Source organism: Ochotona curzoniae, unplaced genomic scaffold, assembly GCF_017591425.1.
Source record: "Ochotona curzoniae isolate NIBS_2020 unplaced genomic scaffold, NIBS_Ocur_1.0 scaffold_3208, whole genome shotgun sequence".
Taxonomy (NCBI): domain Eukaryota; kingdom Metazoa; phylum Chordata; class Mammalia; order Lagomorpha; family Ochotonidae; genus Ochotona; species Ochotona curzoniae.
The window spans coordinates 61,474,831-61,490,617 of record NW_024467106.1 but is presented as its reverse complement, the minus strand read 5'-3'; the positions used below and the strand labels follow the sequence as shown (position 1 = coordinate 61,490,617).

At 41.8% G+C, this 15,787-nt stretch overlaps 1 protein-coding gene and 1 pseudogene across 1 annotated transcript in view; one reads left to right on the top strand and one right to left on the bottom strand.

The window, feature by feature from the left end:
* Nucleotides 1-15,787, top strand: part of LOC121145000 (centromere protein P) — a 221,490-nt gene that overhangs the window by 164,607 nt on the left and 41,096 nt on the right. The window lies entirely within an intron of this gene.
* Nucleotides 8,987-9,500, bottom strand: LOC121172519 (annotated as a pseudogene).

Genomic DNA, 15,787 nt, shown 5'->3' with positions numbered 1-15,787 from the left:
CTTGATCAAACAGAATAATGGTCACTTGAGATGTTTCTGTCCTCTCTAGAACTTTCATCACAACCTCCAAGCAAGCAGGAGAGGTTCCACGGGCATGCAAATGGGAGGCCAAGTACTGGCAGGAGTGCCCCCTTCCGCAAGGCAGTACCTGCCACCCAGATCTTTAGGACATGCTCATGGTCGCTAACCTATTTTTCACTTGATGCACATCCCCTGGAGGCCAAAAGTATCAGCACTGTTTGTGTTGCTGTAACACTATTCCTGCCAGCTGATACCTAGAGTGGGTGCATGAAATGGAACTCCGTGAGGCTGTGATGTCGGTTCGTAGTCACCTCCTCATGAACCCCCTCAGTCATTAAGACAGCATGGTGGTAAGACAGATATGCCTTCCCACCTGAAACAACTAAAACTCAGACACTATCCAGAAGATGCTTCAAATGTTTCAACGAAGAGCTATTCAAGCTATTCAGCTTGGTGATCTCAGAGGGAGGAGGCCAAGAAAGTAAACTCTTCCATGAGTGATCTACTCACAGCCCAGAGGGACTATCTAGGCCACAGTACAAGGAGGAGGGGAACCCAACAGTCTCTCTAGGCTGCAGATTCGGACCTGGAAATTGTCTCCAAGGCAGAAAACTGATATATAAGAGCTGCCCAGAGAGGCCTCCCAGGGGTCTCCCATCTTTGACTGGGTACCAGTATCACATGTGCAGTCCAATTCTCAAGACGTAAAGGACAGAGGACCAGAACTTTGAAGCTGGGGAATGAGTTTGTGAACCACCATTTCAAGGAGAAACCCTTGCAGTCCACCAGCAGCTGGCAGAGTGCTCAGAAGGCGTTAGCTCAGTAGAGAGGAGTGGTTAGTCCTAGGCTAATGACTGCTCTGATTCCATTTAACTAACCTTGAAAAGCGAGTCTTTCCGAAAGAATCAAGCTGCACAGTAATTAACTATTTGCCAGAACGCCCAAGTATTTTGATATTTGTGTGAACTTGCCAGGCAAACGAAGAAGCAAGCAAATGGACCCAAAATGCCGAGAACAGTGAACCATTCCAGAAATGACACTGTTAATGTAACAAGTAGGTAGTGCGCTTATTGTGACTGTTAACTATTTCCCGTTAAGTTCAAGGAAGTAGAGGGAAAACTAACCCCATTAAATGGATAACGTGGGCACTTTTTTTTTAATCCAAGTCAAACATGTAAAGATGAAACCTGCAATCTGAGAAAACACCCCTAATGAAAAGCACATGTGACATTACTGAAGAAAAATGCAATTTTAAAGAAGTTTTCAAAGCTACAAAAAGAAATAGACAAACCCATACTTAACCAGGATTTCAACACCCTTGTCTCACACAACTGATTTTATAAAGAATGAATTGATTGCAAATTAGAATGAGATGCTATTACATGACTAAGGTTGTAGATTGGCTAAACTTAGAATACTGACAACACCAGATGCTCCAAGAATGTGGAGCAGCAGGAACTCTCACTGATAATTGACAGAAATGTAAAAAGGTATAGCCACATAGAAGAAGGACTGACAGGCTCTGCAGATTTTTTTAGGGGAGGAGAAGTCTCTGCAAAATTAAACATATTCCTTCTTTTTAAGGATCTGTGTATTTTTATTGGAAAAGCAGATTTACGGAGAGAAAGATTGTTCATCCACTGATTCACTCCCCCAAGTAGCTGCAGTGACCAGAGCTTCTTCCAGGACTCCCAATGCAGGTGCAAGGTCCCAACACTTTGGGCCATCCTCTATTGTTTTCTCAGGCCACAAGTAGGGAGCTGTATGGGAAGTGGAGCAGCTGGGATACGAATCGGTGCCCATATTGTATTCCAATGCATGTAAGGCAAGGATTTAGCCACTAGGCTCTCCAAGAGCCAAAATTAAACATACTCTTACCTGGTTGCTAAGTACATTTTAATCTTAACCTCACATCAGAAGCCAACATAAAAGGTCTGCCTACTATATCATAAGTTCTATGATATTCTGGAAAAGGTAAAACTATAGACAGTAAGAAGGAGAGAATGATGAGTAAGTGGCACACAGGACTATGAAGGCAGTGAAACTGTCCGACACTGTACTGGAAAGGAGGGTCATGACATTGAACACGATGGACTTTGATGATAGTGTGTCAGTACAGGCTTACCAAGTGTCACAGGTGTACCTTTCTTGGGGAATATTTTGATAGTAGGAGAGAGACAATATGGGAACTCTCTGTATTGTCCATTTAGTTTGGCCATAAGCCAAAAATTCCTCAAAATATGAAGTATGAAAAGCAGGCAGAACATCAACAAAGATTTAGATGATTTTCACAAAGCCTTGTACTTATGTACCGTAACCAACTTATAGAATATTACTCTACAGCAGCAGAATACAGCAGTGCCCTCCACCCATCCAAGATTTCTACAGTTTCAGTTCCATATGGCCAGCTATAGTCTGAAAATATTAACATGGAAAATTCTAGAAGCAGACATTGATAAGTTTTGAATTGTACATGATTCTGAGTAGCATAATGAAGTCTCATGCTGACCTGTGAACTATTGCCTCTGTCCAGTGCAGGCATGTCTGTCCCACTACCTGCCACTCAGTCACCAGGAGCTATGTGGGTTATCACATCGGCTCTAGTGGTGTCATGAGTCCTCTAGTAGTGTCACAGGGTTTGTGTCCCGGTGATCTTTATACTGTTCACGGTACCCATGTCATTGACCTCGTTGAGTCTTGTGTAGTCATCACATCATCACACATCTTCACAAGGGGAGATACAGTAGAGGAACTTGTGTTGAGCAGGACCACATTCACTTAACTTTTTGGTATTTTGTTCTATAGAGCTTATACTGTTTTGTTATTGTTCTTAATCTCTTACTCTGTTTAATTTATATATTAAGCTTTCTCATGAATGTGTATTATAGGAATACACAACAGTGCTGGGTACCATCAACAGTTATAGAAAACCCACTGGGAGTGTTGGGACATGTTTTCTCCCTAAGAAAAGGGGCGACTTTACACATTCTTTTCAAAGTACACATGGTACATTTACCAAAACATTACATACTCTAGGTACTAAATTCCAGTGATTTTCCTGAGATTCAGAGCATACAGTGTGTTCCTTAGCCACAGTAGAATTAAGCAAATAAGTACCAGAAAGCTGTTATGAAAATCTCCAAATATTTGGGAACTAAACACTGTGGAGCAAATAAAAAATTCAAAAGGGAAACTCAGAAGATATTTTGAGTGACAAAGCGTATAAAAAAATCTGTGAAATGCAGCTAAAGCATTAAGAAAGTTATAGCATTAAATGATCTCAGGATGTCTACCTTAAGAAATATAAAATAGGAGCATTTGAATCCCAAAATGAGTAAAAATGGGAACATTGAAGAGTAGAAATCAATGAATTAGAAAACAGAGAAAAATAAAATTAATGAAGCTAACAGATGTTGCTTTGTCAAATCCTCTCATCAAAATTATTAGGAAACAGACAAGACACACATTGTATCAGGAATAAGAAATTTTACAGATACTAACCCAATGACAAGAGACTATTGTGAATAATTTTATAATTAAATTCAGCAACCTAGATGAAATGGACAGAATCCTTAGGAAGAAGCCAAATACCAAAAATCACTCTATGGGAAATAAAGAATTTCAATACCTCATATATAGTAGAGAAACTGAATTTTAGTAAAAATCTCTTACAAGGAAAATCCTAGGCCTGCATCTCTTCACTGGTGAATTCCAACTTATATAAGGAAGAAATAGCAATGCCAGTTCCACACAAATGTAGAAAATTCAAAAAAAAAAAAATCCCAGTTGATGACTATGAGATAATCTTTACCCTGATGTCAAAAGCAGATACCCTTACTGCTCCAGAGCTGCAACATGAACATGGATGCAGCTTCACAAATAATATCCAAGCATAACAGTATTGAGAAAATCAATTATGTGACCCGGCATGATGGCCTCATAGCTAAGTCCTCACCTTGCATACTGCTTAGCAGAGTGGGTTTGTGTCCTGGCTGCTCCACTTCCCCTCCAGCTCCCTGCCTGTGACCTGGGAAAGCTTCAGAGGACAGCCCCACAGCTTTGGGACCCTGCACTCATATGGGAGACCTGGAAGAAGCTCCTCGCTCTTGGCTTCAGATCGGCGCAGCTGTGGCCATTGTGGCCATTTAGGGATGGATGATCTTTCTGTCTCTCCTCCTTCTTTCGGTATATCTGCCTTTGCAATAAAATAAATAAACCTTTTTCTTAAAAAAAAAAAAGTTTCTATTTAAAAAAGCAAGTATGGGGCCTGGCGCGGTGGCGCAAGTGGTTAAGGTCCCCACCTTGCACACCCCAGGATCCCATATGGGCGCCGGTTCTGGTCCCGGCGGCCCCTCTTCCCATCCAGCTCCCTGCTTGTAGCCTGGGAAAGCAGTCGAGGACGGCCCAAAGCTTTGGGACCCTGCGCCCACGCGGGAGACCTGGAAGAGGCTCCTGGCTTTGGATTGGCATAGCATCGACCGTTGCGCTCACTTGGGGAGTGAATCATCGGACGGAAGATCTTCCTCTCCGTCTCTCCTCTCTGTGTATCCGCCTTTCCAATAAAAATAAATAAATCTTTTAAAAAAATTTTAAAAAGCAAGTATGGACAGATATGTTCATAAATTATTCTCTATGATACATTATACTATCAGACAAAAAAACTATCTCAGTAGTTGTAGGGAAATAACTGAAAAAATCCAATATCCACTTCTGACTGAACTAAAAATAAAATTGGATTTTCCTAGTGATAATTGCCATTTATGAAAAACTTACAGCTAAGTCATACTTAATAGAGAAATTGAATGTTCTCCCAGTGAGTGCAGGAACGTTGTGGGAATGTCTGCTCTCTCCACATCTTATCAGTATTTTCCTGAATTTTGTACCCAATAGAGTCAGATAAGATAAAGAGGCAAAAATGCATCCAGACTGTAGACAAACAGCATCTTTTAAATCTCTACAAATGCACCCTTTAATGTGGAACATGATCTAGTTACATGGCAAGCGTGTGTTCTCTTTCTGTACAATTTAAGGAATTTAAATTGTTGTAAATCAGTACTTTGCAGAAAAATTTATCCAATTTTTTTTAAGTTAGATATATAGAGAGGAGGAGAGACAGAGAAGAAGATCTTCCATCTCCTGAGTCACTCCCCAAACAGCCACAATGGCCAGTGCTGTGCCAACCCAAACCCAAGAGCCAGGAGCCTCTTCCAGGTCTCCCGCGCGGGTGCAGGGTCCCAAGGCCTTGGACTGTCCTCGACTGCTTTCCCGGGCCACAAGCAGGGAGCTGGATGGGAAGCAGGGCTGCCGGGGTTAGAACCGGCACCCATATGGGATCCTATCGTACTCAAGGCAAGGACTTTAGCCACTAGGCTATCACACCGGGCCCTAGCAGGTTTGTTTTTTTGTTTGTTTGTTTTTTGTTTTTGTAAAATTTATAAGGTGATTCTCAGATTTACATGAAGACGTAGAGTCTAAAATAGTCAAAGCCACTTTGAAAAAAAAAAAGACCTGTTTTGGTCAACTAACGCCACTGGTTTGTTTAAAAAATTTTTTTTCTGTTTGTTTAAAAGGCAGAATCATAGAGAGGGAGAGATGAAGCTCTCTTCCCTCTGCTGGCTCACTTCCCAAACGGCTGTAGCAGTTAGGTCTGCACCAGACCAAAGCCAGGAGCCTGGAACTCCAGCCAGGTGTCCCATGGGTGGCAGGGACCAAGTGCTGGGCCATCGTTCACTGCCTTGCTAGGCACCTTAACAAGGAGCCGTTTGAGAGGTGGAGCAGCTAAAACTCAGCGCAGCACTACACAACACTAACACTGTCCGCCTCACCTTACAGTGAGATAACCTGCTGAGCCGTTAACACCAGCCCCACATGACCTGATTTCAGTGCTTAGCATAAAGCCACAACAATAAAGATCATTTGTTCAGACAGACAAAAACTTCGTAAAATAAAATGTAATTGAGTATAAGAGTAGTCAAAGTTGGGCCTGGTGGCGTGGCCTAGCAGCTAAAGTCCTTGCCTTGAACGCCCCCGGGCCCCCATATGGGCGCCGGTTCTAATCCCGGCAGCTCCACTTCCCATCTAGCTCCCTGCCTGTGGCCTGGGAAAGCAGTCGAGGATGGCCCAAAGCTTTGGAATCCTGCACCCGCGTGGGAGACCCGGAAGTTCCTCGATCCTGGCTTTGGATCAGCACAGCATCGGCCGTTGCGCTCACTTGGAAAGTGAATCATCGGACGGAAGATCTTCCTCTCTGTTTCTCCTCCTCTTTGTATATCTGACTTTCCAATAAATAAATCTTTAAAAAAAAAAAAAAGAGTAGTCAAAGTTTTGGTATCAGAGGCCAGAGACTGAATACATGGGCTTTGCTGGTTGTTGCTGTACTGTCCGAACCACAGAGTGTCCACAGGCAGCAAGCGAATCGGAGCACATAACCCTATTCATGTAGCACTTTGTTTAAAACACGATATGCCCTAGGGAGCACCACAGTTTTCCAGCCTTTCTGTATATATTAACCTGCCATCTATTTTATCTCCACTCAACGTCAACTTACGGGCATAGAGACACGTATGCCAGTTTATGTATGTGTGTGCAAGAAAATCCAGTTAGTCTACGCCAGATTTTCATCCCATGAGTTACTTAAACAATTTGATGGAGAGTATTCAATTTTTTCCTGAGTTTTTGCTGTTAAAAGCACTCTTATTCATATATGTTCAGGAAATATTCTTGCATGTTTATAAATAATAATGAATGGTCTTCGTTTGTATTTTTTGTTGATTTGTGGATGTAGTTGAATATTTCTAAGTAAGCTTGCTCACCTTAATGTGAGATTTTATTATACATCTATATAAATTTTAAAATTATCATGTCTCGTGGGTTTTTTTGTTAAGTGGGTCCTTTCTGTGTGTTATTTGCCATAAATCTACTTTGTCTAAATTAATGTAGTCATTTTGTTTTAGTTAATGTTTCCTTACTGTATTTTTGTGTCATTTTACTTTCAGCCAATCTGTATTCTTATATTTTATGTACTTTTAATTAGCATATTCTGATCATTTTTGTTTTCTAAGATTTATTATTAGTTTTTTTAATTTCTTAATTGGAAAATGAGATTTACAGAGAGAAAGATCTTCCATCCACTGATTTACTCCCAAAGTGACCACAATAGCTGGAGCTAAGCTGGTATGAGGCCAGGAGCCAGGAGCTTCTTCCAGGTCTCCCACATGGGTTTAGGGTCCCAAGGCGTTGGGCCGTCCTCAAATGCTCTCCCAGGCCGCATGCAGGGAGCTGGATGGGAAGTGGAGCAGCTGGGACATGAACAGATGCCCATATGGGATCCTGGGTGTGCAAGGCAAGGATTTAGTCACTAGCCTACCACACTGGGCCATGTGATGGGTAATTTTTTAAATACGTGTTGATAATCTTTGTCCCCAACCGTAAAATTTAATGTACTCATATGTAATGTAATGTTTGATATATATAGGTTCAGATCTACTTTCTGACTGTTGACGCTCTTGTCCTGTGTTCCTTTTTCTATTTTCTGGCTTTTATTTTAATGGATAATTGGATTTTCATTTCATTAGTTATTTGCTATTCCTTTCCTTGATAACTCACAATGGCTGAGATAATTTTACAAAGTCTATCACAGGGGCAAGGAACGGGCTTTGAACCAGTGGTGAAGACGTGTGGAATGCTCACATCTTGTAGAAGTGCCTGGTTCAAGTCTGGGCTCCTTGGCTTCCAGTGAGCCTCCTGCCCACCTTGGGAAGCTGTAGAGGAAGGTTCAGGTCCCTCACTCTTTGCCACTTCCATGATAGGCCTGGATTGAGTTCCGGGTCCCTGACTTGTGACCATTTGAGATGTGAAACACTGAATGGAAGATCTCCCTCTCCTCCCCCGCCCTGTTTTTCCCTCCTCTCCTTCCATTTCTTTCTCCTCTCCTCATACCTTGCTTTGCTTTCAAATACAATTAAATATAAATAAACAGTCGCCCCTACCTAACAGATACTATTAACAGCTTATCCCACTGTGACAACCAAATGTGTTTACATAAACTGCCAAATGTAGCCTGCTCCCACTTGATTTTCCTGCACGTTGATTAGCCAAAGTTCCAGATATGTTTCTTCTCATTCCTTCGTGTATCATCAGTCCTGAGCTTCAAAAAACACCTTTCAGTCATTCCTTTTGTATATGCAGTCTTCTTTTTATCTGAAAACTTTTGCATATAACCTTCATTCTGAAAGGATGTATTTCTGGATTGAGAAATATTTTTCAGCCTTTTGAAAATGATATTCCTATGCTTTCCTGTTTCTAATGATTTCACTGAAGTCTCTAAATTTCATTACTTCTTCAAGTGTAATTTTTTTTAAGATTTTATTTACTTAAAAGTCAAGAGAAGATGGAGAGACGCGAACAATGGAATCTTCCATCCACTGGTTCACACCCGAGATGGGTGCATTAGCCAGGGGTGGGTCAGGCTGGAACCAGGAGCCAGGAGCCAGGAAGGATCTCCATTCACTGGTTTACTCCACAGATGGCTACTTTAGCCAGGGATGGGTCAGGCCAGAGCCAGGACCTAGGAGCCAGGAAGGATCTCCATCCACTGTTTCACTTCCCAGATTACTGTGTTTGCCAGGGCTGGGTCAGGCCAGAGCCAGGAGCTAGGAGCTTCCTCCCACCTTGGTGTGAGGAATCCAAGTACTCAAGCCGTCCTTCACTGCTTTTTCTAGGCCATTATGAGGGGTCCAGGTAAGAAATGCGGCAGCTAGGACACAAACCAGCCACTGATATGGGATGCTGGCAGCATAGGCAATAACTTTGCTTGCTACGCCACAACACAGGATCCATTTTATTTTCCTGACCGCTTTTCATATGTTTTCTTTTCTTTTCTTTCTTCTTTTTTTTTTTTTTTTTTTTTTTTTGCAGTTATCAAGGTTTTTTTTTTAAACACAAATAAAATGTGAACCCAAACTGTCTATTCATTCTCTGCACTGCACAGCCTGGCATTGGGGTTGGTGACTCTGACTGCCACCTGGACTGTTCTTTCCACGATGGCGTTGAGGTTCTTGGAGGAGACCTTGTGAGCTGTCTCCTCACATTAAACTTTGCTGCACATCAGCAACACTTCCTGCTTTTCCATGTTGTGGACAGGAACTTACCGGAGGCCCCGGACAGTCTGTGCTTCATTTTCGTGTTGTTCCGTAACCGATGCTGGGTATTAAGGGCTGGCCCTCGAGCCTCCTTTGTACCCTGTTGTCATTACCCCTTGGTTTCCACCAGTCATGCTAAATTTTGTCGTATCAGTTGGACTGGGGCCAGAAGAACTTTTTGGTCCTGTTTTTGACGATCTTGGGTTTCTCCAGGGATCTGAATGTGGCCACGATGCCAAGTAAACGACTGTCCCATCCAGAGATAGCACCAAAGGAGAGAAAACTCAGATGATTGATTTCTCTTTGGTTTCTAGCTGTTTCTCCCTGGTGTGTAGGCATGGTTTGCTTGCTTTTCCTCTTTCAGCATTCATAGCTCTTCTTGAATTGATGGATTGTTGTTCATCATCTTTTTCCCCCGGTGCTTTCTCCCTTCCCTGCCTTCTCTTCAGAGCTATAGGTAGACAGCTTCCTTGTTTTATGGCCTACATTCACTCTCCCTCCTCCTGTTTCTCAAGGTTCCTCTGGCTAGTTCCAGCTCACTCATAAGCGCCACAGATGTGTTCATCTGCATTCATACCCACTCATAGAGTCCTAGTAACATGGGCGCAGGTTCTGGTCCCAGCTGCCCCACTTCCCATCCAGCTCCCTGCTTGTGGCCTGGGAAAGCAGTCGAAGATGGCCCAAAACCTTGGGATCCTGAGTGCACATGGGACACCCGGAAGAAGCTTTGGGATCCTGACTTTGGATCTGTGCAGCACCAGCCATTTCGGTAAATTGGAGAGTGCACCAGTGGACAGAGGATCTTTCTCTTTGTCTCTCCTCTCTGTAAAGTCTGACTTTCCAGTGAAAAATAAGTAGTAAGTCTTCAAAGAAATCATGCATGGTCTTCCTTGCTTTTGTATTGTATTTTACATATTCAAGTTTTCAGGAATTGTTTTTAAAGATATTAATGATATTTTAGAGATGACTATTTGTTTATAGTCAATAGTTTGGTGCTATTATAGTTCATCAAATACAAAGTGAAAAAATCACATCATCTAGGAAGAAAATACACAAGGGTTGTAAACAATGATCAAGTGAAAAATTGCTCAACTTCACTCATATAAAGGAAATGTCAAACTGGTCACAAAATTACTGCCACTATAGTAGTAGAATTGTTTTAGAAAAAGTTATATTTTGACAAAACACAGTTGGCAGTGCTTAAATTTTTCATCTTTACTCTTTCACACACATCAGTCACTTCTGCTCTAACCTCTGTGTCTGACTACTAGGTCTTCTGGATTTGTAAATTTGTTTTCTTCTATTTCTTTTGGTCTTTGGCCTTTCCATCTCTTCGGATTTGCCCAGTCACTCTTGACTGTGGTATATATTGTATATGAAAACTTATTAAAGTACTATGAAGTTTAAAATGACATATTCCGTAAGCAAGGAGATTTTCCCGGCTTTGGGCATGTATTTGAGGACACTACCAGTCATGTGCTGAGTGATTTGAGCTAAGCTCCATTAGAGCTATAATTGCACATAAGCCTATTGATTTTCCCTGGAATCACTTTTCTTAAAGATCTATTTATTTATTTTGAAAGTCAGTGTTAGAGAGAGGAAAGACAGAGAAAGAGATCTTCCATCCACTTGTTCTCTCTCTGTTGTAAAGCCTCAGTCACCAGGACTGCCAGGCTAAGCCGAGAGCCTAGAGTTTCATCCAGGTCTCCCACATTAATACAAGTTTCCAAGCATCCCGACTATTCTCTACTGCTTTCCCAGTGCAAAAGCAGGGAGCTGGCTCAGAAGTGAAGCAACTGAGACTAGAGTTGGCATCCAAATGGGAATTGCAGGCATCACAGGTGCTGGCTTAACCCACTGTGCCACAGCATCAGCTCCTGGCCCTACAGCTTGATTTTTGTTTCTCTGCCGACTCGTATCCACAGGTGCCTCCCCATGAAATGATATTCAAGTGTCTGTCCCAAATGGTATCCCTGTTGTCTTCTCAGCTTTCCTATGATTCTTCAGAGGTCAAGGAGTCTGACTTGCCTCACTGGCCATCATCAAAAGACACTCCTTCAGACTTGCTTATTTCTTGTAGAAGTATATTATCTCTCAATATATTGTCACAGTCTGTGACCTCTTGTAATTCCTCGTTTTTCTTCTTAAGATTTACTTGTTTATTTGAAATTCAGTTTAGAGAGAGGGGGAGAGACAGAGATCTTCCATCCATTGGTTCACTCCCCAGATGGCTACAACAGCTGGGATGGACCAAGGCAAAGCCAGGAGGCTCCTCCAGCTCTCTCATATCACTGGCAGAGGCCCAGGCAAGAGCTAGCTTCCTGAATTTCCCAGACCATCAGTAGGAAGCTGGATTGGAAGTGAAGCAGACAAACAGCACCCAAGTACAGGATGCTGGCTTCACAGGCAGCAGCTCTGCCTACTGTACCACAGTGCTGGTTCCAATCTCGTATATCCGAAAATACTGGTTAGTTAACAGAATTAGAGTTTCAAAATCATTTTCCTCTAACATTTGACCAGGTAGTGATCCATATATTCTTACATTTCGTGCTGCTGATAAGAAGTTTGACTTGAACTAATTCTCATTTCTGGTATTTCCTATTGCAGTTTTTCTTTAAATTTTTCAATATATCTTTGATTTTCAGAAGTTTTACCACAGTGTTTCTGCATAAAGGCAGCAGTGGGTAATGGTCGTTGAATTTGCTCTAAAGATCTTTTCAACTAAAACCTATTTTTCCCCTACAGACTGATCTCAGCTTTCCCCCGTGCCTTTTCAAGACTACATTCTTGTTCTTGCAACTTCTTCCACATTCTGTCTTCCTATGCAGGGGTCCTGCAGATTCCATCCTACCCTGGAGCCGTTATCACCAAGTGCAGCCATATATTTACATACGTGTGTACTTGGATCAGATCTTCTTGTGAGAGGAAGGAGGGCAGAAGTGGGCTCCGTGTGTCCTTAGATCTCAGCAGTTCTGTTCACAGCTCCATCTACCATCATTGCCTTCCTCTGGTCAGGTTTCATGTGGTTGATGTTGCAGATTGCCACCAGCTCACCTTAGCTTGGTACCTCACTGCTGTATGTCAGTTTCAGCATCACACTAATGGTCCATATATGCATCCATTGATCACACTCAGAACAGTCACTGGACAGCGTTGAAGTTAAACGGTATTTGAATAAGGTTTTGTGATCCACATGTAGTTTTGTTTTAGAAAAACTAGCATGCAAAATGCATAGGAGCGAATCCATTAACTTATTGGCAACTCAATCACACAAGTCAAGCTTGTAGAGCAAGCAAAATTGGAAAGGAATGGCACTAGCTACAAGGAGGTGGGGGAACAGTATGAAAACGGATTTGTTGACAGGGCAGAGCTGGAGTTTGCCAAGAATCACGAGGAGGGAGCCCTGCTGGTTAAGCACTTGAATGCTCTGGCCTGTGCTGCAGCCAGCACAGGAACAAAGGGCTTGAGATGGTCCTCCCTGAGGGTCCCAGGATCTGGTGGCCCTGGGCCTTCTTGTAAGCACCACCTGCTGTCACCTCCTGAGCAAGTCTTGGCAGAGTCTGCCCCCACCACATGCATCCTCCCTCTGCCACCATCTCTCTTCATCTCTCCCTCTGCCGAAACAAAACTGACTCACTTTCACTCATCCAGAAATCTATGTAGATATGGACAGTATTTACAATAGTAACGTAATTTTGAGGAAAAAAACATTATCCAAATAGTCTTATTCAGATCTTTAAATATATTTAATTAAATGGCCTCTCAATGCTAATTTTATGATTGGTGCTTAGGCCTTTGTTATTTTCAGTGATTTGTATAATTATCTGCCTTTAATATTTTAACAGGTTTTATATAATGAAGCAAATATGCTTCTAGAGGTAAAATTTTGTGACACTTTAATCATATCATTTTTATCAAGCACACTTTTTTCTGTCTAGTAGTTATTGTATTAATCCCAATAGTAATCATTTGTAAATGTTGATTAACTTATTATTTTCCTTAATTTAATTTTTCCAGCAACTTTTTAATGTAAACTTTTAAAAATACTCAGAAGTCCCCATTCCACCGAACATGCTTACAATGAAAAACATTTTAAACTAGTCATCTGTATTTCTTTAGGACTTAAAAATTGATAAAGATGAAAATTCCAAGCCAGTTTGTACTTCTGCTGACCAAATAATTCTATCTAAACATACAGAAACAACTTAAGCCTAATTCTGTAAAGTTTGAAATTTCTGGGAAACAGTCATTCTGAAATACAAGTAAACAGAATAATACGTACTTTGAACTCTTAAAATATATTAAAGAGCTAATTTTCTTAAGGGTTAAACATTTGCAACATAAAATAACCAAATACTAAAACCACCCCGCATGCTTTAATTAAAACTTAAAATTTAAAACTTTTTTACCTGGAAATCTAAACTAAGTAGGCTTTTCTTGGTGTCATTTAAGTCTCCAGCTGAAAATGAAACAAAAATCAGAGCTTTCTTTATAAACAAAGAAAGAGCAGAAGGGAAAATTGAAAAATGTTTGCTGACTCCTTAGTAAAATCTAAAATAACGCTTCCCTTGGGATAGATGCCTTTCGGTTCTTTGTGGGGAAAATTAGCCAAGAAAGTAACGGGGGAAAAATGGTTACCAAGGGAATTTTTTTTTTTTTTTTAAATCACAGGAGAAGTGGAAAACAGCAGTAGAAGGGGAGGAGTGTCTCACGGCAGGAGCATTTCCTTTATAAGCAGACCAGGCTGAGTTGGAAGCACAAAAATGAGCTTGAAGAAATGTGTGGTTTTTATATAGACTATTGACATTCAAATTTTAAAATGCACACCAGCCTGCCTGATGGTGCTGGAGCTTTATCAGCAGTAGGAATGATAATCTCACGGAGTTGAAAGCTATGCCTGTCTGGGGTTCCTTTTAGATTGGCCTGTGTTACTTACCTCTGATCCTCTCTACCTACCGACTGTAGCCTCATCATGTTGTTAAAAGTCAATGAATGGTTTTAAATGAATGCCACTGGCAATTATGTTACTTTTTAAAAGACTTATTTATTTTTATTGGAAAGGCAGATTTAGAGAGAGGAGAGACGAAGATCTTCCATCTGCTGATTCACTCTCCAAGTGACCACAACGGTTAGAGCTAGGCTGATCCAGAGCCAGGAGGGTCTTCCAGGTCTCCCATGTGAGTGTGGGGTCCCAAGGCTTTGGATCATCCTCCATTGCTTTCCCAGGTCACAAGCAGGGAGCTGGACGGGAAGTGGAGCAGCCAGGACAGGAACCAGTGTTCATATGGGATCCCTGCATTTGCGAAGCGAGGATTTAGCCACTGAGCCATCATGCCAGGCCTGGAAATTATGTAACTTCTAAACTTTAGTGATAAAATACATGTGCAGGGATGCTGTGAGCGTCCTAAAAACCTGTTCTAACAAATTATTTGTCTGTGTTGACCTTGGTTTCTCTGACCTCAGATGGATAAGTTCAAGACACATCAGAACTCTGCCCAATGTTGCTGCCTGTGGGAACATTCAGGAGACACTTCAGCCTTCTGATGGAAGGGTTTTGTGCTGTAAACTGGATGATTATACCAACTTTTCAAATTCTTGTGACTATGCAGTAATATCAAATCCAGGGGCTAACTCAACGCCTGTCCTAATCTACTTAGATACAAACAATATAAAGTATTATATGAAAGCAATTGTGAAAATCTTAAATTTTACTTCACAGAGGGACAGATGCTTAGATGCAGCAGGTAAGAGGCTGCTTAGAGAGCCCACAGGAACATAGCGGAGTGCTTCAGTTGCAGACTGATTGCAGCTTCCGGGTCCTGTGTGTCCTGGGATGGCTCAAATGCTTGCTTCCCTGCTGCCCACAGAGCTGCAATGAGATCTGGCCATGTGGCTTCAGCCTGGGCCAGCCCCAGCTGTTGGGAATGTTTTTAAATAAGTCAGCAAATAAAAAAAAATACCTCTTTCTTTGGTTCTCCCTCTCCTTCTCTGTATCGATAAATAAATAGTTGGGAAAACTACTTGATAAAAAGTAGCTGAAAAAAAAGCAGAGGCAAGGCATTGCAGTATGGGATTTAGGCATACCAAAGAGAATCTTCACCAAAGTGCCAACGCCTGCACTTCCCATAATCTTAAAATGACCTCAACAGATTGAATCAAGATGACGTGTACTGGGACCACCCAAATTTCTCAAAATTGTGAAAACTTTGTTTATAAAAATGGAAAAATGCCCTGCAGTAAGTGATACTCTTAGAAGATAAATGATTTTGAAAACTTCCAAGACTGCAGGCACATATGTTCTCTCAAAAGGTGGAATCCATAATCCAGAATTTGTAGCGGCATCACTTTGTGGGTTCTCTAGATCTGCAAATTCCAGATCCTGGGTTCAAAGAGACTGGCATTGGCTCTCAAACATCAAGGAAGGCATCCCCTGTCCCTCAAATGCTACTGTGATTTGCTCCAAGAAGGAGTTAATGCCTGCATGCTGGAACATGCATGCTCATCCATCGGGCCAGCGTGTCTGACAGGGAGGCAAGCTGCTGGTGGACAGGGGATTCCCAAGTTGACAAGTCAAACTGGCTGCAAATGCAACCCTGCTGCAGACATAAACTTCCTTAGCACACTTG